The sequence below is a fragment of the Anabrus simplex genome, chromosome 2, assembly GCF_040414725.1.
Source record: "Anabrus simplex isolate iqAnaSimp1 chromosome 2, ASM4041472v1, whole genome shotgun sequence".
Taxonomy (NCBI): Eukaryota; Metazoa; Arthropoda; class Insecta; order Orthoptera; family Tettigoniidae; genus Anabrus; species Anabrus simplex.
The window spans coordinates 1140223433-1140246988 of NC_090266.1; positions in this window are offsets into that span (position 1 = coordinate 1140223433).

The window sequence follows — 23556 nt, forward strand, 5'->3', positions numbered from 1 at the left end:
GCCAAATCCACATGTACGACACAGTTCGCACCCGGGACCCCGCAGGTGTTGGAAAAGCGGTAGAATAAGAAAAAGAAAAAGAAATACCTACTTATAAAGAAAGACAAATTTTGCGCATAAACGAAATAGGCCTAAGAGTTTCCTCGTAGAAACGTCCACTTAAACCCTGCCAAGATAAGAAGCCCAGTTTCTCTCTACCTCCCTAGAGAGTTGGTCCTGCAGGAATACCTGAAACTGATAGTTAACCTGGCATTTCCAGTAACAGCAGTAATCGATGTGGAGACAGACAATCCTAAATTGGACTAGGGACTGGGGATTTATGTCAGCTTACGAGACATGATTGACTTATGTCTACACACTGTGAAATGATAAACTGAATATTAAATAATGTAACCAAACAATTTTCGGGAAGAAACGTAAGTTGTCAAATTTAACTCATTTCTTTAGGGATTATACAATGCCACAAGATACATATCACCATATTATCAAGTTGTCAATTGGCAAAAAAAAGTTTTTAATCTTATCTCGCAACAATTCTTCTCTACAGGCGCGTTGGTATTAAGTCATTAATTTTTCCTGATATATTTAGATTTGACACGTTTTTGCTAACAACTGCTCAATTACCCTGTAACTGGGTATGAATATCGTCGCTTGCTGAACAGGCAACTTCTCTGCTGCATTCATTTAAAGACTGTACAGTGTGAACAGTTTAATTGGTGTACATATAGTAATGAGTTATTTCTCATTTGATATAAAACTGGAATTGAGTTATTTCTGTTCATAATTCCAGACTAGCTCCTTCTATGTGTCAGTGGTAGGGTATGGGCCTCTGAATTCCAAGCTTCAAATTAAAACATGCCAGATGTACTTGAATTTTTGAAAAAAGCATCAACAAGTCAATTTGACATTCTATGTTGTATGATGTCTGTACATGATCTCTGGCAACAAGTTCGGTGATTTTAAGACAAAATAAATGACAAATTTATCAAAAGTCTCCACTGTAACTCAGCAGAGTAAAATTGAACGTCTAAATTGACACACTGACAGCCTGAAGGTTGTCACATCAAAATCCCTGCAAGCAGTAGCCGAGGCTGTACGATTATTATTAATCGTCTTTGCTAGCAGTTTAATATCATGCTAACACTGTTAGATTTTCAGTACCTCTAGGATATAAAGTGGTAAGACTAGGAAGGTTGCGACTGTGACCGTAGTTAAGGAACAGACCCATTACTTTCTTGGCTTTAATATGGGACAACACGGAAATCTTCAGGACTGTAAACGGTGGAGTTCACGATTCGAACCCTCACTCACTCACTCACTCACTCACTCACTCACTCACTCACTTAAACGCAAATTCACAGCTATACGACTCGAACTACGGAAGCAACTCGCTCCCTAAATTATTATTATTATTATTATTATTATTATTATTATTATTATTATTATTATTATTATTGGACTACTGTACACTTTATCACGTAGTTCATTACTGTTAATTAATATTACCTGAAGAAGTCAATTAGGAAACAAAAAAAGAAACACTTTTACAGACGGAATAGTGTAAGTTATTTAAAATTCCAACAACGAAAAGCTAGAAAATATGGCTTGGAAACTACCATTCTGCAGTCATGTTATGATTTAGTGGATAACTGTCTTCTTTCGACTTGCATGAATATAGGAGTAGGTCTCTTCATGCGACAGTTTGACAGACAGCTTAATCTCATTCTTCCACGAACCTACTACGCTGGCGTAGCAAGAGTAGAGGTGATACTCCCACGTGGCGCTTCCCAGGTGGCGGATAGCGGGGTCCTAACCGGCTTACCGGCGGACTTGAGGGAAATAAAATACCTCTCGCGGACCAAACACATAACTCCCTGTGGGTGGGGGGACGCAGACGAAGAATACACCCACGATATCACCTGCCTGTCGCAAGAGGCGACTAAAAGAGGCCACCAAGGGATGAAATTAGAACCATGAAACTACTTGTGATTAGTACCACCACGCGGGGAACACCACGGGTCTCTTTTACTTGTGCGTAGTGCCTTTATGTTAGGTACCAAATAGGTTTGTGATTAGTAGCAAAAGAGTACGGCGCCGGCTTTTACAGTACCTGTGATTAGTACTACTATATGAGCGACACCGTGGTTCTGGCTTGCCTATGATTAGTAGCCACTATGTAAGGAACACCCCGAGATAGCGTGAGTCCCTGTGGTTAGTACACTTATGTGATGAACACTATAGGTTTTGCGTTGCCTGTAAATGGCGCCGCGATGTGCGAAACACCATAGTGCACCCGTCCACCTCCCGAGTCCCAGACTAGCATTTATCTCAGGGGTGTCGGTTCATTATTTAAGTCATCAAATATAAATATAGCGGCATAAATGAACACGGGAATGAACGGAGCAATTTAAAATTAAAATGGGGAAGGCTCGATTGTAAACTTGAATTTAAGGACTCCATGATAGGACTAGGAAGTGACTGTTAACGTTAAAAAGGGTACCATCTAACTACAATAAAAAGATTATGAGAATGGTTTCCATTGAAATAATTGCCAGAAGGAGCAGTTTATTACGCCATCCGACGTACGAAACTTTGATACATTTGGCAACGATATTTAAATTCCCACACATGTTACATAAATAAATCACTTGCTATACCGCAAGTGGTATCAATATCTTGCTGGGTTGCTTCTGAAAGAAATTACAAGTGGAGTATAACTTACGGATCGATTCCATTTGAATCGAACCGTTGTTCAAGGATATAGCTTCCTTCTATCGGGAGCCCGAGCATAACCCATGTTACGGTCGGCTTCTCGATTTAACTAAGATGATGTACCCCGGCTATATACATTTTTCCGAGACCGGTACTCGGACTGGGTAATGTTTCTCGTGAATTACGAAAAATGGATTACACGGACAGTTCCTATCTTACGATGTCCAGCTGATGCCATACCACTGAATTAGCATTTATATTTTATTTACACCTGATCTGAAATGTTACAAAGTAGCCTCAGTAGACTACTGCCACAGATGAGATAACGAGAAGCGGTGGGAAATACCGTGCGGAAACCGTACGACAACGAGGTAACAAATGACTATAATATTTCTCACTCTTATTTTTCAACATACGAATAGAGGGATGTTGTCACCAAATAATTTAATTCACTATCGTCAGAATATTCATTCATCCCCGAAATTATCATCCTTGAAATTATTATTATTATTATTATTATTATTATTATTATTATTATTATTATTACTCAACGGTTCCTGGCACTGTCACGTTTGATTAATATCTTCATTATTATGCAGGACGCAAACACAAATGGTTATTACTGTTATTATTATTATATCCCTCTTGTGATTATTATTATTAATGAATAGGTGACTCCAGATATTATTATATTTATTATTCACGTCACTCAATATTATTATTATTATTAATGAACCGGTCACTTCCGCCAAAACCTATTAAGATATCGGTCGCAATTATAATTATTTCACTGATCAACCAACGGCATCATTACTGTTATTATTATGATAATAATTATTAATCTGACCGCGATGATTTAACATCGTCCTTACATTGTTATTATTATTATTATCGGTTGCATATTATCATTTAGATTCCCGTTTAACATCTTTATCAACGCTCATTTACTTATCTGCAATATCTATTATTATTATTATCACGACATCATGATTGTCATCGCTCGTCATTACAATGATTACAATATACGATCATTTATGTGGACCTCTAAACTCTCATTATCCTTAGATCCGTAGTATCTCGACGAATAGCTGTGCAGTCTATTTATTTCGTACATGCTGTCACGGGTTCGAATTCTACCCGCTACGTAACTCAGTATTTCTCTGTGACTCTGCCCGTACATTTTACACTCATTTCAATATCCTAAGTGTCTCTCGTACGGAATTTATATCCCTTTCTATCTCAATATTCCTTGATTCATTTATTTCTCACAGAATTATCAACTGACTTATTTATTCACTTCTGACATCGTACGACCTTTTATTATCTGACGGCAGATTCTTTAACATTTCTATCTCATTTTGATCTACGCCTTAGTTCATTCTCCACAAATAATCGTAACATCTTGAAATTATATTTACCAAATTTTGACAATCATGGTTTCGTAATATTAGTCCTACGTGTTCCGGCTAATGAATTGCAAATTTTAAGACACGACATTTATACGTAAAAATATATTGGACCGTAATTTAAACCACACGTTCATTAACATGTACGGATTATTAGCACCGATCTTAAATTTCAATATTATTAATTTATCAGGTTAAATTACCACACACTTTAATTCCGAATTAAAAACGACATCCCGTCATTAAATGATTTCCGACCAACTCAACACCTGATCACTTAAATTTTATTATTACGCACGGCTCACTAAATTTCCGATAGCTCATAAATTATTATTATATCCAAATTATTAAAAAAGTAAATTCTTCTTAAAAAGTAGTTTTATTTTATTTATTATTATTATTAATTTTTAAAAAAAATTAATTTCGCCTGTTACACGGTAGTCCACTCTTAATATGTTTAACGCATAACCCCTTTTACAATTTCGATTTATTCTGGCACTAATCAATCCAGATATGATTTACTTGGAATATTATTATTATTATTATCGCTTCTCACAAATTTTAACAACTTTGAAAATATGAACATACTAATCAACAACAAAACACAACTGGTATGACGAGGCTGGACTTTCCTTCAATATCATTACATAGCTCGTTAAAATGACAAACAGAAAAGGACATATCGGGTCTATTTAACTATAATAACCAAAATCAAATGTAAAGAAAATTATTCTTGACTACAAAGAAAATATGAATGCATGCATGACCTAACGTAATATCCTATTTCTACAAAATTTACATCTACAACAAACTGAATACATAATAGGACCCGATTATTTACATTGTTATATTTACTACTGTCCGTGCTACAAATTTAGGATGGGGTCGTTAAGCGACTCATCTTGTTACAGAAGGTAACCAAGTCTAATCAAATTATTCCCATTTTTCCCATCACGATAACATTTCCCAAATATTATTTACAGTTTAGTATTCATCTTAGTTTCTCGGTATTCCATTACAGCTTTGCAGATGAGAGGCTCCTTTCGGCCCCTCTCTGCATTTTACTCCTCCATTCTTGATGGCGTAGTTCCACAAAAGATTTCTTGGCACATTACCATTTTACACTAATACCTTAATTATCACAAAACTTCACCATTGACAACGTTAACACTGAACACTTTAACTTTTATACAACAAATTAATATCCTAGACCCAAAAATTTAATATTTTACACTATTTTAATCTTCATCCAATTACCGCACAATGGACCTGGACACGTACGACGAGGTGTCAAATTTTACGCCCGTCGCGATTTATGTCGTCTGACGCGATACGCCCGTTTCATACGGCCTTCTTGAAGTGTTCATGATAGCGGTTCGATATTGCAAAGTACAGGCTATTATTCCCTTAAAGTACTGTTCGTCACACAGTCTGTTATTTACGTACTTATTGCGGTGCAATTTATATTACTCTCTTACAGTGCAATTAATTTACTTCACTGATATTTATAACTGACAAACACTGTCCTACGTTAACTATTTCCAGTTCGTGTTGCTTGAGCGCGATCACATTATCTAAACACTGGCGGATGCTCGCGCCATTAAATGTTGAGTTACTGTACGCCCGTAGAATTCTAAGTTAGCTGCGACCGATGGTTCAGCTCCAGAGATTCATTTCAAGTGTGTTGGCGAGTATCCCTTGTCCCGTATATATGGATGAAGCTTTCCCTCGCGGATTAGTTGACGTCATACCCCTGAGGGAGGGGGTGGATTTTTAATATCGGCACTTGCACTCCGAATTGGACGTTAAAATTTATATCAAATTAATCCACTCCGCTAGCATATTTGCTGGATTAAATATGAACTCCTAGCGATCACAGATTTAGGAGATACGGGTGGATTTACCTCCTCACATTTCGCGCCTTCGGAAGCGTCCCTTACAACGTTGTCTTCGTCCAGCCAATGACATTCAAGCTGTCTGGTTTCCAAGAAATCCAGCCTTCAATTTATTTAACTTGCCAATAATTATTGATTATTTTTCCACGCGTGACATCTAATAAATTCATTACATCGATCCCTGTACTCACAATAATTTATTACTGATTAATTTTGAAGTTACGAGAATATCTCATCCATCATCTCTTAAGATGGTATCCCTGGGTCTTCCATCAACTTTTATCGATTGGCCGGCAAGCGGTCACGTGATTTAAATCTCCACCTGCCCGAACCTAGGCTAGCGAATGTCCTCGCAACCGCTGTAGTTTTCCATGACGGCACGGGAATCTCCGTCCTGCCAAAAATATCCCAGCGCATTACTCATGTTGCGAGCTTCCTTTGTGTCACCTGCCCCCTTCTCTTTCTGACCAAGACTTATTTGTGGACTTGTATTTCCCTGTTCGCCAACTAATGTGATCCCCTGCTGTGAAGTAGCTAAATGTTGTTGTGTCGAGCTAATCCGTCAGGCTCCAGTCTGTCGTCCTTCCTTCGCTCATATTTCGACATTACACAGATGAAATATTTTCAACTACACTTCTGTATTTCAATAAATGTACCATATATTATTTTATCAATCAAATCATGACTGACTATGGACCTATGTCACTGGGGTTCAATAGGTCTGTATTAAATGTACGAATTTCATTACCTGTGAGTAGTACCATACTGTGTGGAATACTGGGAGTCTACGCTACTTTTGATTAGTACCACACCATGACAAATACCATGGTTCTACTTTCCTAGCGAAGAGCACTATTATGAGGGTCCGATGACTTGGATTTTGGACCCTTTAGACTAAAAGCATCTTCGATTCAGTATTATGCTGTAGGCGCAGTCCCTTGATAAGTACTGCTATTATTTCACGTCAGTTTCTGTGAATGCAAGACATTGCGGGTCGGATCCACTGACTGTTTTAAATTCATATCCATCCATTCATTCTTCGTCCTCACGTTTTGAATTCTGGTCAGTGGAGGATTTTGGAGTTTTAAGTTGTCAGTCCATTTCGTCTCCTTTCGTACCATTAGGGGCCGATGACCTACAGTATATGTTAGGCTCCTTAAACAACAAGCATCACCATCATCGTCATCATCATCATCATCATCATCAATCTCATTCTTGAATAACTCACCATGAACACAATTTACATCCAACTTTCAGTGCAAGGGATATTCAGTTTGAAGTATGACGCTATATCTTATATATTATCAGCCAATTTCCAAGTCTGCATCTTAACAGCATGAATTGCCTCTATGCAGCAACTTCAGATTTTCTGTGTTTCTAAAAATATGCATCAATCAGTAGACTCTAGACTCACAGAATACTGAAGTCATAGACAATCCAACTGTTAGTCGAGAGTGTTACTAACAGATCAGTGAGATATCTTGTGATTATAAAAAATCACACAAGCACGTCCTCAATGGTTGTTCGGCAAAATACATTAAACAGCGTATGTCTTTTAGAACCGGGAATGTCCGCGGACAATTTCGGCTCGCCAGATGCAGGAAGTTTGATTTGACGTCCGTAGCCGACCTGCGCGTCGCGATGAGGATTAACTTTTGATGAAGACGACACGTACACCTAAGCACCGTGCCAGCGGAATTAAGTAATTATGGTTAAAATTTCCGACCCTGCCGGGAATCAAACTCGGGACATCTGTGACCAAAGTCCAGCACGCTAAACATTTAGCCATGCAGACGAAAATTGTTCGGTAATACCTGACGAAAGATGTTAGTGTGCTTAACAGTGAAGGCTATATACTGTATAGCCAGTGGATTGCGTAGACAATACTACAAAAAGGAAATCAATGTTCCGAGGTACCTGGGCGAAGGTAGAATGGGCTTTTGCGGTCTAATTTTTGCCGTTGAAACACACTGGGCTCATTTTCTCTCAGACGAGTCTCTGTAGGATCGGCTGTGTCTAATGCAAATCCTCTAGCGGGCAGTGTACCGATTGTAAATAAAAACTTATATACGGGAAGTAAATCCGTAAGTTCGTAACAACAAGGTTCATAACAAGAGCTCTTAGCGACTTCATGCTACCTTCTTAACAGTACTATGGTTAAAATTTCCGACCCTGCCGGGAATCAAACTCGGGACACCTGTGACCAAAGGCCAGCACGCTAAACATTTAGCGATGCAGCCGAAAATTGTTTAAACCGGCGATACTCCCACTAAAGCGCTAGTAGCCAAGACATCAGCTGCCACATGGTACGTAGCACATCGCAGAAATTCTCCATCCGACTGTTTACAACGCTTTAAGCAGCCACGGAGATAATAGTAATGGTGTATGGCCTCCGGAGAGGCCTGGTGCGGGTCTTGTTCTCGTAGACGGTCTATTAGGCGACCCGCATGTTTCGTGAAGATGAGGGCCCTACCTAGGATGATTTCTAATGTTGAATACGCCACACACACCCAGCCCGCGAGCCATTGGAATTAACTAATTGAGGTTAAAATCCCCTACCCGGCCAGGAATCGAACCCGGAACCCTCTGAACCGAAGGCCAGTACGCTGACCATTCAGCCAACGAGTCGGACACCATGGAGATGTATTGCCTCTTGAAAATTGTGGACTCTCCAGGTGGACAAAGGCAAATCAGTGAAGCACTTCGGGACGAGCCCATCGGCTTTATCACACTGTACGTAAATCAGGAAATATTACAGCGTCGATCCGTATTTTCCAGCATTCCTTACACCCCTCTGGGGTCTTGGGTCAACAACCATGTACCCATACACGCCATATTTTCTTGCCACTACTACTGCTACTACCAGCACCATCACTACCTTCATCGCCACCTACGGACAACTCGCTGCCGTTGCTTTCCATACAGCACTGATGCCCAGCCACGCAGCTCCGAATTACGAAGCCCGGTTTCTACCAGTGACATCAGCTCATAATCCCTACACCTCACGAGCACCATACACGAGGAGGGTCCTTCGAGCAGCCCAGCGAGTGGTACGAGCACCACGTCGCCTGGCAGTGGATTCATCACCAGCACCAGCCCAGCAATTGGCCGCAGCAGACGAAACATCTCCTCCCATGGAAAAGAGCACACGGCACTCTCCAAGGTGTACCACTACCACTGCCACCACCACCACCACCACCAGCAGCAGCAGCAGCAGCAGCTCCCGGCTCGAATATTCCTCCATTTACGGCACTAGACGACCCATCATCCATCTCCCTTTTCTACAGATGGCCCCGTCTGGAACTCATGCATTTCTCGTCTCCAGTACTCCAGTCACCCCAAGCCATTTTCTCCACGCTTCTCCACTACAATCTGCGCCGATAAGACGTTGATGATATACAAAAGGCAACAAAAGGAATAATCATCCAAATCAACGGAGACACTGCAGCTAATCAACTCGCCACCCAAATCAGGGCAACCCCCTTCGGATCAAACACCCCTCTTCAACCCCCACCTCCACCACCCAGTTGTAATCAGCTAATCTGCGTCATCCGTGGTATGGATCCCTCACTGACAGAAGAAACGATTGTCGCCTAGCTGAACGCGGAGGGAATACCAGCTCAAAAGGCCTTCTGCATCAAGAATGTGGCCGGGCCAACATTCATGGTGCGGATCATCATGCCAACACCAGCCGACGTGGACAGACTACTTTCCAGCGAGGTCTCAATCAATTGTCATCATGACAAAGTCGGTTAGTCTCGAGCTCCATCTACACAGTCTCACAGATGTGAAAAATATCTTCATTTAGTCAACATACAACAGCTCAGTGCAAAGCAATTAATCCCATCTGCGGTCATTACACCCAATATCACTTCAAAAAAAAGTGCCCCAACACCATTTAACCCCTCTCCCCCGCTGTAACACCTGCGGCAGCAGCCATGCAGATTATTCTCGCCGATGTACAGGCCGCCCCAAACCTCTCTCAAACCGCCTTGAAATAATAGCTCCCATTCGCACCATCGACCCACCAACCACGCCAACACGTTCACTATTTCTCCATCCTACAATTGAAGATCTGGTCAGATTTGTAACAATTTCATTGCTGGATATCCACCCATACAATATACCGCTAGTTCCCAACCATCTCCACGCTGCAGCTAATCAGACGCTCAACATATTCAGGTTTAAATACACATTTCAATTCACATATCTAGAACTCTTGTATAGAACCCTTTTCAGCGTCAGACACATGTCCAATAACACTAAGGACAATCAAGTCAAGAATAATGTACAAGTGTATGTGCAATCAGAACCACGCAATTACCGCCTTTATACAACCATTATTCCGTACTGTATATATATTCATAACTCAATATTTGTTATGTACTGTATATCAGGTGTAGGAATATAAGGAAAAATAGCAAAAAGGAAAGTACATACTTTTAAAAATGAAAAAAATATTCATCTTGTAAGTATGTATCTGATTCTATATATTTATGTATCTTGTCTACACAATATTGCAATCATCTAACAGTTTAATAAAACTTAGCCCATTGGCCATGAATTCCCTTTCCAACTCCTTCATTTCTCACCTCTTTTATCCAGTTCCCTCTTCAAGCACATCTCCTCCAACCCGCCCGCATATCTTGTCCAAAGAGAGGGCGTAACAGTCTACGTGGCCCGCCCCACCCCCTCAGGGTATGGAATGAAATCCTTTCCATCATCATCACAGCACATCGCACTGGAATCACAGGAGCTGCGACTGCATGATACCTAGCACTACATGCTACCTAGCCCCGTGCCACGGAACGTAGTGGAAGACGTTGGAACTACTTGAAGAACATAAGGCAATTATGCAGGCAACTCGGCAATCTTTTAAATAAACCTACATTTTTTTCCGAGGGCCTGCAGATAGCACGCTTTTAAATGAGGGGTGGTTCACTGAAACCTCTTCCGCTCTTTTTCACAATTACCGGAATATGGTTGATTGAATTTTATATAGGTTTATTATTTTTTTTTTACAATTTGCTTTACGCCGCACCAACACAGATAGGTCATATGGCGACGATGGGATAGGAAAGGCCTAGGAGTGGGTAGGAAGCGGCCCTAGCATTTGGCTGGTGTGAAAATGGAAAACCATGGAAAACCATCTCGAGGGTTGCCGGGAGTGGGGTTTGAACAAACTATCTCCCGAATTCAGTCGCACAGCTGCGCACACTTAACCACACGGCTTACTCGCCCGGTATAACTTACAGGTATTTCCACCCTTATCAATAGTCAAGGTTACCTTCGACATAACCGAACGCTCATTTGCTCTCCACTACTCTCCATCTTATGACTCTGGCTTAGTTGATGAAACAATTGTATCTAACTGGAATATACAGGATTCCAGCTTAAAATTTCATTTCAACAATGGGCAAAATTGGAAACCGAGGGGAGCATATAACCAAAAGTTCTTGCCAGTTCTTTATGTCCTATTATATTTTAGTAAAACTCAATATTTTGCGTTGTTCTGCACTGTGATATTTTCACAGAATTCAACTGATTTCCGCAAATAAGCATTACGGGAATAACTTTCAGTATTACTGTTTATGTTATTATTTTGAATCCGTGAATGTGTATAAGCATGCATGATATTGTAAGGAATCGAAGGTGATCTACCTCTGCGTAGAGTGCATTGATGGAGGATACTGTAGTAGGAGAATGACTTTGGCGATGACACTATGCTGTAAACATACAGAGTGGTCAGACGCTTCATTATTGCAGCATATCTGTTAGCTACGTAAATATTAAATTTATATAATTATTATAACTCTTCAACTATCTTTTACCTGGCTGTGACTTCGAATTAATTACTGATGATGATGCTTCTTGTTTAACAAGGCCTAACAACTAAGATCATTGGCCCATGAATTAATTACTATGAATGTGTACTTTGTACAGTCAGACTGTACTTGGAATACAACTAACCAATGATCGAAGGTTCCTTGGTTCGGAGCTCAAATAAGGACATGTCAGAACACTGAAACTTTCGCTCTGACGTTGTAGATGGGAAGCACAACTCCACACGCATAAAAGAGGAAGTTTAATCCCTGGGTTACGTTGATTTTCACATGGAAATAAATATGTTACCTTCTCAGCTGTGCAACACTAATTTAAGCTTGGACGGTTTAACGTACGATACATTTTCATGTAGATAAGAACCAAATAATGTCATCGTCTTCCTGTTCTATATCTCTATTCTCAAATAATGACTAATTCAGTCTTATAAGAAACACCTTCTTGCGTATCCATTTCATGTGCATAGCAGCCACTCATAGATTTTCTGTTAATGTAGATTATTTAGCCTACTATTCACAGTTTGAATGGGGATCTAGACATGGGTTGCATAGAAAAGTGCATTTGCCGCTGAATATACACTTTCCCCCAGCCGTCAATCCCCGCTTAGTCAATACGAGGATAATATAACGCACCATTAGGTGTGATTTAAGGATCGCGTGGCACTCGACTATTTGCTTGAAAGCGTTCCGCTTAGAGAACAAACTGAACCTCTCTGTTCTGGTGTTCCGCCTCGCCCTGTAACTTGTTACATCTATTCTTACACAATGTGAGATGAAGGGGTAGACATAATTGATGGGAGACCGAAGGACAAATATTACGCAAAATGAAACGCAAATGATTCATGAAATGTAATTAAAATGTATACGTTAAGTAATTTTGTGATTATGACAGTAAGCAGTACTGCTCATAAAGAATAAAGATGCTGCCTAGTTAAGAATGTTTTGTTTGTCTAGAAGGAAATGGATTCAGATCCCTGTAGGGAAAACCAGATGTTTACAGAATACATCTTCTGGGGAGCCACATAGATCTTAGGTTCGCTCAGGTTATGATGGGAAACGATACTTAATTAATGCCTGGGGACAAAGGCTGTCGAGCATAGAGTTAACCTTTCTATTCCACATACTATGAAGAGAGTCTTCCTATTCCAAAAATATGATCAACAAAAAATGACTTCTGTGGATTACTTGGTATCCGAAACGCATTCTAAGACAACTGAAACATGTTGATACAGAATATTCAAACCATTTGTCTCAATCATCCACCGTTCTTGAGATATACAACTTCAACCATTTATATGTGTTTAACAGGGAACCAACTCACAGAAAGAAGTTTCACTAGAGCAGTGATTGTTACATGGCGTAGTAATGGACTTGGCTTTAGCTAAGATTAGTGCAAGCGCACCACATGGCGCTTATTGGATTTGTTACATCGCCTCACACGTAGCTACACAAATCTTGTGAATTTGTGCAACCTCCGGATGCCATAATGTGCACTTTCACTGAAAATAAGAAATAAGCAAATGAGATTGTTCGGCTTTGTACTAAAAGTAACGAAAAATAATGAAAGTAGTTATCGATGGACGCTGTTCATGGAAAATAAAACTGTGCCAGCATCTTCAAAACCTGACGCGATAGAGCAAAACGGTTTTCAGATGTTATATCAGCATGAACATTTCCACTGAAAACACTAAATATCATGTCAGATATCTACCGCTTGTAAATCAGTGTTGAAAATGAAAACCTACAACCTGTTTTCCAGTCATTGACCGGGTCAGGGATGTAATGAATGAAGCAGATTTAGGCTGTTAGTACGATGGGGTCGCCACTCCCAAGGTGATTTATTAATGAATGATAGATGCTATGAAATGAGAATGGAGAGTGTTGCTGGAATGAAAGATGACAGGGAAAACCGGAGTACCCGGAGAAAACCTGTCCCGCCTCCGCTTTGTGCAGCACAAATCTCACATGGAGTGACCGCGATTTGAACCACGGTATCCAGTGGTGAGAGGCCGACGCGCTGCCGTTTGAGCCACGGAGGCCCTTTGTAAATCAGTGTTATTTGCTTAATTTCTAATTTATCACTACAGACTTTGGTAAATTTTATCGCTTTCCCTATAGAAGCCTTGTCTAGATACAATATAATGTACATTTCCTTCGTAATTTTACTTTCAGAAAATCTCATGTCATCCTTTTCGTAGCTCATATAGGGGGAAATTTCTCAGTATTACAATTGATAATAGTACACACATTTAATTGATTGTATGTTGACCAGCGGGATGGGTCGCTCAGAATGTGGAACTCGGGTTTTCTGGACTGAAGCTTGTAGGTTCGATCCACACTCAGTCTGGTAATATTTCAAGTGGAACTGAATCTCCAGGCAGCTGAATGTCGTCATACAGCATCACTACTACAACAACAACAAAAGAAATAGCGCGACCAAATCTATCATCCACGAAGGCCTCATTTTGGCGTAAGTCAGCCAAGATATTCTTGAGTGTCATCTTGTTCGTGAAAGATGCACCGTCAATACTGCACGGTTCTGCAGAGCCATCTACGTCGTAAAGTTGGATGGAATCGTCTGGCACTGACGAAGACCACCATTCACTTCCATGATAACGCTACAGTCTACATTGCGGCACCCATCAGTGGTGGGAGTGGGATGTCTTACCGCACCATTCCTATTCAACAGATCTCAGTCTATAAGACTTTGAACTCAATCTAAAACTGAAGAAACTCTTTGCATATAGGGTGGAGGTCATAACGGCATACTGGTGACAGGTGGTATTCAACGTCTTCTCCCATCGTTGGCAGCGTTGTGTTGGCACCCTGAGGGACTAGCTTGGAGGACGTTAGCTGCTCGTAATGCTCAGTTAATGCATGATGATTAGAGCTAGGAGTTTTAGGTGATGAACCTTCGTACTTTGTTACTGTTAAAATATTCAAATTGACTTGTCTTGCAAGGAAAATATGAAATTAACAATTTAACTGTGTTTTAACTGTACTTCTTGCACCTTAACTCATTCTCAGAACCTTTCAGCACTCTCCCACACCTCATGTTTTTGCTCCTTTTCCGCGTTTAATTCCCATAAAATTCCAATAAAGGAAACTGAACGTCTGTGGCTCAATCTACTTTTCTCCCTTTGACTTTCTTTGTAATTAACATACCTCCTACTTTCTGTACGATTTTAATAGAATTTTGCCGTTTTCAGGTTGGTATCATATTACTTTTACTTACCGAGAGAGTGGACCCTGCAGTTAGGGGAATGCAGCTGTGAACTAACATTCGGGAGAGGGTGGATTCGAACCCCACTGTCCGCAGCTCTAATGATGGTTTCGCGTAGTTTCCCATTTCCACAACAGGTAAATGCTGGGACTGTATCTTAATTAAAGCCAGGGACGATTACTTCCCATCTCATCGTCGCCATAAACCTATCTGTGTCGGTGCGTCGTAAATTAAGTTGTAAACCAAATTGTGCATTAGGACTGTTTCAGCGGCCTTTTAAATACATGTGTGAATTTGTGTCCTAATATCTAATGTTATAATGTTAATGGTACAGTTTGTAATGAATATATAAATGTCAAATTTGCACCTTTTTCCTACCTTTTAAAACTGGATTCTTGCACCTTTTTGGCACCTTTTTGACCCAGATAGAGCACCTAAAATTCCTAACTCAAATAATATTACACTGTAACACTGCCTTGTATGTGTGTATAATTCGATTGCCTCCCCTCCCTTAGTATCTCTATCCGAACCGTCTTTGATGTTAACATTGAGATGTACATTGCCTTGAGGTTCCAACGCATGTTATAGATTTCCCGTGCACATGTGTTATAGAACGATATAACACAGTTGTCGCGACTTATGAGAACAACCGTTTTTGTTTCTCATGGGTTGAAATACGGTATTTTCCTACCAGATCATCAATATCAGATGAGGTTTCTAAAATATAATGTATTATTGTCAACTAAGAATAAATCTTAATATGCATGGGTGTGGCATATTTCTAAGTAATAACAATAATGATTTAATTGTTTTCTCGTTATAATAACTACTTTTACGGTTTTTAGGGTCGTCAAGCTGGTAGAAAATTTGTCCCGTCGGAGTAGATTTTTAGTCAGCCCCGCGGAGTACGGGGAGCGTGTTTGTCTCTTACGCGAAGACCACGGGTTCGATTCCCGAACAGGACAGGGATTTTACCTGGATCTGAGGGATAGTTAGAAGTCTACTCATCCTAAGTGATTACACTTGAGGAGCAATTAACGGTGAAATAACGAGTCTGGTCTAGAAAGCCAAGAATTATCAAAACCATGTCATTTTATATACGTCCATTAGCTGTCGATCAAGATAAAAGTGAATGTTAAACAATAATCGTATTTGTAATCAGATCTGTGTTTAGCAACGTGAATCAAATATGTTTTCCACGAACAATGTACCGGAAAACATGTCAATGCGGTGAGATTTCGTTCGTGCGTTGCTTATGGTGCGACAAATATTTATGTTTTGCCTGTTTCTATTATAAGTTTCGCCCCAGTGATTGCGAAAACGCGCACGAATGGGCAATCCATTTAGATCCAAACTTAATAATAATAGAGTTATTAACGTTTTTGTGTTTTTATGCTGTAGCAGAGAGAAGTCGGTGTCAGACAACCAAACCGTGGTCCGTGTTCGATTCTTGGGCGTGGCTTTCTTATTCAATTTTTTCGGTGAATATCAAAATATTTTTATAATCAAAATAGTTTTCTTTGCACTTTTCTGAAGTAAATATCCGGATGTGTTATTAATGATGTAATGTACTGACATTTATTTTCACTATGTATACAATTATTATATACGATCTTGGGATTTGAAAATACGAATTTCCTTCATTAACTTTGACCTCGATTTTTTAAAAATTAGGGAGTATCTAGCAAAACGCCGGAAACTTGTCGATTTATTTTCAATGCAGAACGTCCCTGCAGAATTTTATCAAACTGTACGTGGCATTACACGGTGTTGCACATTCCGGCATTCCTTCTTCCTTCCCCTCGCTTCAGGCCCACTTGATCGTTCGCTCAGACTGCTGCTGTGTTCTGTTGTACGTAACTAAGAAGGTGGGAGGTTTGGCAACTCCTAGCAACACGAGTCCGCTAACAAGCTTATCTCCACGGCAACCACAGTGAGTTCACCCACTTTTTCATGGCAACAATACACCCTTCTCCCCAGCCAGGCAGGCAATAAACGGACCTCCCTCTATGAACGTCAGAACGCATCTTTACATATTACAACTACATTGCCATAATTGCAGATTTTAAATAGGGAATAAGTGTAGAACTGACATAACATCAACCCCATGGCAGACGGAGTGCCGCTTCTTTGGATTGGCGAGTGTGTCAGTAAATTAACATCAAAGTGTAGATTCAAGAAAACGGAAATCTGTAACTATAGCAATAGTTATTTACAGTCCTCTGCTCTGAAGATGGCCTGATGGCTGAAAGCGTTTAGCAAATGAATAATCCTTAGAGGCAAAGAAAACTGGCTTCTTGAACTGATTATGAAGATGTGGAATGCTGCCATTTAGGTATGTAAACGACACTGATTTCAGGACAACTAAATTGTTTATAGAGCAATACTCCGTCATTAGTCGCAGATTAGTCATCAGATGATTTTTGATGGGCCTAACTGCTAGGTACGAGGTATAACGAAATGAAGCGATAATTAAAACCTCGAATTTTATCCCCTGACTAAAATATGAAACGAACGATGATGAAAATGACCATGAATCGAAAACAATCCGTGGATCTAATTCACAATGCCTCCTTTCCTGAGATAATCTTTGTTATAGAAAGGGATCAAAATTCCAGGTCGCAGGCCCCTCATGATACTACTAATCACAGGTAAAGCAGAACCATGCTGTTTCTCCTATAGTGGAAGGCCTAGTAATCACGGTTAAGTTCATCGCGTGGTGTTACTAGTCACAGGTAATGCACACACATGGTATGTCACACATAATGGCGCCATTCGCAAGCAACGCAGACTCATGGAGTTCCTCACATAGTGGTACTAATTACGGGAAACAGCCACGCCTGTGGTGTTCCTCACATAGTGGTATTAATTGGAGGCAACGTAGACCTGTGGTGTTCCTCACATAAGGGTACTACTCCTACCTAACGCAGATCCATGATTTTCTTCTCATGGTGTTCCTTACGTAATGGTACTAATCACAAGTAGTCTCATGGCTCTAATTTTATCCTCGCTTGTTCGCCCCATTTAGTCGCCTCTTACGACAGGCAGGGGATACCGTGGGGTATTCTTCGTCCGCGTCGCCCACCTACAGGGGGTTGTGTGTTTGGTCCGCGAGAGCTGTTTATTTCGCTGAAGTCCACCGACAAGCCGGTTACAACCCCCCTATTCGGCACTTGGGACGCGCCACGTGGGAATCTCACCTGCTCCCCAACTACGACAGCGTAGTAGGTTCGCGGGAGCATGGTGTAAGGTGATTTGCTGTCGGATAATTGAACGGATTCCCTATCAGCCATACCTCAATGACAGAGAAGAGTACGAAGTCGAAAACTGCACAGACAGAAAGAGGTCATATACCGTAAATTAGTTGATATAAGTATGGTTTATTTATCAGAATTGTATCTGCAACTTTGGCCTAAATACATCTTCAGGACAACTACGGTAGACGCATGTAGAGCTGACATAAGTTCAGCCCCATGGCAGGAGGATTTCCGCTTCTTTGGATTGCCGAATGTGACCGTAAAGTAGCATTTAAATGCAAATTCAAGCAAACAAAAAAACCCACTAACCCGACTAACAATGGATACTTATTTTGCTGTTACTGATAGTTTTACATTGACCATAAGAACATTGACGTGTAAGGCTCCATGGGAATGATCACGCTGGGCCGACAAATGACAAGGTGACGTTTATGGTGATATATCATACTTCCTACTCCACCTACAATGACGGTCGGATATACCGTGGAGGGAGCTTATCTGTCTATCTAAAGTATCACAGGATTATCACCAACCATAATGCTCTGGGGAGCTATTGGCTTTTATGTGAAGTCGCAATTGATGATCGTTGCGGACAACATTGCTGCATGACCGAGTATGTTGACAGGTACTCAAACACTTATCTGTTCCTCTAATGGTGAACGTTAAGAATGTGGTGTTTCACATGACAATACCCACGCTCTAACTTTTCGCATCTTCAGGGAAGGTCTTCACAGCATCACAAATTTACGATGGGTCACCAGATCACTGGACTTATTCCCTATTGAACATGTGTGCGATATGACGGGTAGAAGTGGTGCTGCAAGTACGGGCCAGAGTTCAACAGGAAGCAATCAATTTCTAATTATCCCCATACCTCCAAAACGTCCCCACTGTATAGCAGCTTGAGTGGAATACATTCTATGCTAACTTCAGTCCAAACGTGAGCTCAGAGGAATCAGGGAATGTTATCATAGCACCACTGCCCAAATCTGGTTCAGCAGCCAACATTTCTCGTGGTGTTGTAATTTTTTATTATTATTATTATTATTATTATTATTATTATTATTATTATTATTATTATTATTATTATTATTATTGCTATTATTATGAAAAGTCGAAAAATTTAAAAAACAAGATTTCTACTTCATGAAATGCACATGGCCCTGATATTCACTCAGCATACACAGAAATGAGTACCAGGTTAATTCCTGGGGGAGGGGGCAAACATAATAATAATAATAATAATAATAATAATAATAATAATAATAATAATAATAATAATAATAATAATAATAATAATTTGAGTTCAGTGGCTATGAATCACAGTAGGAACAAATACTGTATTTAGTTTCTTCCACCACTGCACAAAACAATATAGGCCTATATCTGGTGATGTTCCTGAGGGACGTATGAATGATTACTTCCAAATCATTTAGTTTTGCAGGCGACATCATGAGAAAATCGTCACATGCTATCTGACGTGTTTTTGTATCACCAATGGTTTTTGTCTTTCTTAAGATACTTACTACTTCCCAGGGCTTCATTTCCGAAAGCGATATTTTAATATTCAGAACACCTGGACGTGTAACCGGAATATGTCTGATGCAGAACTTGCGTTTAACTTCGTAAAGTTTAACACAGCATCAGTTGCAACTTGGAGTTAATTAAGTCACCCTATCTCATCCTCTGCATACTAAATGACCTAAAACACTGGGATGGTGTAAGCAGTTCTTGAATATCATGAGGTACAAATTATCTTAGTACCTTCTTCTGCTTTCCGATTAAAGAGAAATGTCAGACCTGCTCGCCATATAGCCCCACTAGAACGGGCATGAGTGGTGAGATAACCAGGATAACATTTGTCGGTGTATTAGCGAGTCTATTACGGGTGAACTGCGACAAAGCCCGCTTAGTAGAAAACACTGATACGGATATACCTCCCATAGGGCGAATGAAGTGAAAATTGAGAAGATGACGCTAAGCCTCTTTAGAAAATTAGTTCCATAACTAGTCTGCTTATCATCTTTCCATACTTGTTCCACGATCTTCAAATGTATGATACTCTTTCCGGACTTGGTGTATGGAAGGATATCACATTCCTATATACACAGATACACGCCAGCGGGAGATATGTTTACAATCCACAGAAATTTATTCACAGTGTACACTACATCCTTCGATATTTCATTGAATATCTGCATCATATTCCTGTACAATGGTTGTGAATGGGTTCCACTATATTAGTGCCAGTGGGAGAACATACTACTGGTATCAGTCACAATGATCTGCGTCAATTTGTAACGAATTAGTAAAATATGGAAGCTTGTTTTCTAACAGTTTATTACCTGCCTTTTGGTAGAAAGATACTTGTAATAAAATATTAATAATTCTTCTAGTTTATTGGTAAAAAAATTATTGAAGCACGGCTGTTAATTATCGGCCCTCGTTTAAAAATGCCGTATCTTTCCAACATAGGCTTACTGACAAAAACGTTACTCACCAAGGAGTGGTAACCATATTTCTGCAAATGTGGTGCGGACCATAGGGTACTACAGTCTCCCGAGGCAGACCAGAAAAAGCAACGGGTGATCAGTTGCCTGTATCCGCCATTGCAGTGAAGGCCCAAATTGGGTCGACGGGCTAAAATTCATCACTGGTACCGGCATTTCCCGGCACTGATGAGAATTGTGGCACCACTCAATTCCACTCAGAGCTTTGTACTCATCGAAGTCATACCGAGCCCTTGAAGATGCCTAACGCAGTCTTCGGTAAAACGTCGGGAACATCATACGTTCCTAGATCACTGCCTATGAACCCGGAAAATACGGATATAGTTCTCTTTCAAGTGTTCAGTTTTCCGCAATAACCAAATATTTTTCTCTGATCCTATAATTACTTAAGTAGTATAATAGGACAGTTCTGCCGCCGCCTCCTCCTCCGGGCTCCCAGGGGCCCCTCCGCCTCCCGCGGGAAATTTGAATTTTGGCGGGAAATTTGAATTTTGGCGCGAGATTTGAATTTGTAAACAAAGCCACGTGCTTTTTGACAGCTGTCATCGACAACAACGCATCGCTAACCTCACTGCTGCCATCATGACGGGCCTAAACCTCAGTGGTACCAACTTAACCTAACTAGCGCGAGGTAAACAAATCCACGTTTTTTTGACAGCCACGTGCTTTTTGACAGACAACAACGCATCGCTAACCTCACTGCTGCCATCTTGACGAGCCTAAACCTCAGTAGTACCAACTTAACCTCACAAGCGCGAGATTTGAATTTGTAAACAAATCCACGTGTTTTTTGACAGCCACGTGCTTTTTGACAGACAACAACGTATCGCTAACCTCAGTGCAGCCATCTTGACGGACCTAAACCTTAGTGGTACCAACTTAACCTCACTAGCGCGAGATAAACAAATCCACGTGTTTTTTGACAGCCACGTGCTTTTTTGACAGCTGTCATCCGCCATCTTTAAACTACAGAGCACCGTGCTGCCCTCTTTATCGCAGTAGCTGCAAATTCGTCACCTGTCATCGGCAGTGCTGTCATCTTGGCGGGCCTAAACCTTAGTGCTTCCAACTTAACCTCACTAGCGCGAGATAAACAAATCCACGTGCTTTTTTGACAGCTGTCATCCGCCATCTTTAATCCATAGAGCACAGTGCTGCCCTCTTTAGCTACCTACCTTTAAAATGTGGTGGCGGGTAATTTTTACGTCACAGCTGTCATCCGCCATCTTGCATCGCAAACCTCAGTGCTGCACTCTTTAGCTAGACACCTTTGAAATGTAGTGGCGGCAACTTGAAAAAAATATTTATGCTCGTGGTTGGAAACAAACCTGTGCGCTTTCTTGACAGCTATCATCCGCCATCTTTAATCCAGAGAGCACCGTGCTGCCCTCTTTAGCTACTTACCTTTGAAATGTGGTACGTCACAGCTGTCATCCGCCATCTTGCATCGCAAACCTCAGTGCTGCACTCTTTAGCTAGATACCTTTGAAATGTAGTGGCGGCAATTTGAAAAAATCTCTATGCTCTTGTTTGGAAACAAACCTATGCGCTTTTTTTTGACAGCTATCATCCGCCATCTTTAATCCAGAGAGCACTGTGCTGCCCTCTTTAGCTACTTACCTTTGAAATGTGGTGGTGGTAAATTCTACGTGCTCTTGTTTGGAAACAAACCCATGTGCTTTTCTGACAGCTGTCAACCGCCATCTTTAATCCAGAGAGCACCGTGCTGCCCTCTTTGTGCCGGTGGCAAATTCCACGTGCTCTTGTTTGGAAACAAACTCACGTGCTTTTTGACAGCTGTCATCCGCCATCTTGCATCACAAACCTCAGTGCTGTACTCTTTACCTAGATACCTTTGAAATGTGGTGGCGGCAATTTGAAAAATTCTGTGCCCTTGTTTGGAAACAAAGCCACGTGCTTTTTTGATAGCTGTCATCCGCCATCTTTAATCAATAGAGCACTGTGCTGCTATCATGCGGGTAATTTCGTCAGCTGTCATCCGCCATCTTTAATCCACAGAGCACCGTGCTGCTCTCTGTAGTAGCGGGCAATTTGAAAAGTTCTGTTAGCTGTCATCCGCCATCTTTAATCAAGAGAGCACCGTGCTGCCATCTTTAGCTAGATACCTTTGAAATGTGGTGGCGGCAAATTGAAAAATTCCACGTGCTCTTGTTTAGTAAACAAACTCACGCGCTTTTTGTCAGCTGTCATCCGCCATCTTACATCGCAAACCTCAGTGCTACACTCTTTAGGTACATATCTTTGAAATATGGTGGCGGATAATTTAAAAAGAAAAATTCTACAGCAGCCATCTCTCGACGCTAATTGCACAAGATGGTGGCTATACATGACTCCTTAAAGGTGCTTATGCAAGATGGTCGCTATACATAGGTTCTTATGAGACGCCCTTGGGATGCTTGCGCATGATGGCGGTTATACAAGGCTCCTTATGAGACACCCTAGGGATGCTTGCGCAAGATGGTGGTTGCTCTTATGAGGCGGCTTAAGGGTCCTTGCACAAGATGGCTAGAGACGCCCCTAAGGATGCTTGCGCAAGATGGCGGCTATACACGACTCCTTATGAGACGCTTTAAGGGTGATTGCGCAAGATGGCTGCCGCTCGTAGCTTAGAGGCTAACGTGTCGTGCTAGTTCGATTCATTAAATTTGGGGCTTAAATGCAAAATGTTAAATATCTCGAAAACGGTGCACCG